General features: G+C 41.7%; 1 pseudogene; it reads right to left on the bottom strand.

The window, feature by feature from the left end:
- Positions 1-496, bottom strand: part of LOC119352545 — a 3,210-nt pseudogene that overhangs the window by 406 nt on the left and 2,308 nt on the right.

The following is a 496-nucleotide window of genomic DNA, read 5'->3' as shown; positions in this document are numbered from 1 at the left end:
ACAACATTTGACGTCAATTTCCTCAATAGCAGGTAGGTATTCTTGTGTTAGGAGGTCATCAAGGCTTGACAATTTACCATATAACTCAACGTCTAGGGCTGCAAGGGACGAGAATGGTCTAATGCAACCAGTGCTCGTAGAAATGGAATTGCAGCGAATTGTCAATCTCTGTAGAGCTGGAAGACTCCACGTTTGTAGTTGGATGGACATGGCAGAGTCACATCGGAAATCAAAGGAGGTGAGGGAGAAGCAATCGATATTGCAAAAGAGACTGGAATCATGCAAAAAGAGCTTTTTGAGGGACGGCGAAACCAAACTTTGGAGGCGGATGTTTGGACAATTGGCTATAAACAGTTCTTCAAGGAAATGAAAGTTCCCAAACACTTCAGTTGGTATTGATTCTAACATCTTGCAACCGTAAATTCTTATTTCCTTGATGGCTGGTACATAATCTGGATGCAGAAAATCTTCCAGGCTTGATAAATTTTCGCAACTA

The sequence above is a fragment of the Triticum dicoccoides genome, chromosome 2A, assembly GCF_002162155.2.
Source record: "Triticum dicoccoides isolate Atlit2015 ecotype Zavitan chromosome 2A, WEW_v2.0, whole genome shotgun sequence".
NCBI lineage: Eukaryota > Viridiplantae > Streptophyta > Magnoliopsida > Poales > Poaceae > Triticum > Triticum dicoccoides.
The sequence above is the reverse complement of the archived record's forward strand: the minus strand, read 5'-3'. Positions and strand labels throughout refer to the sequence as shown.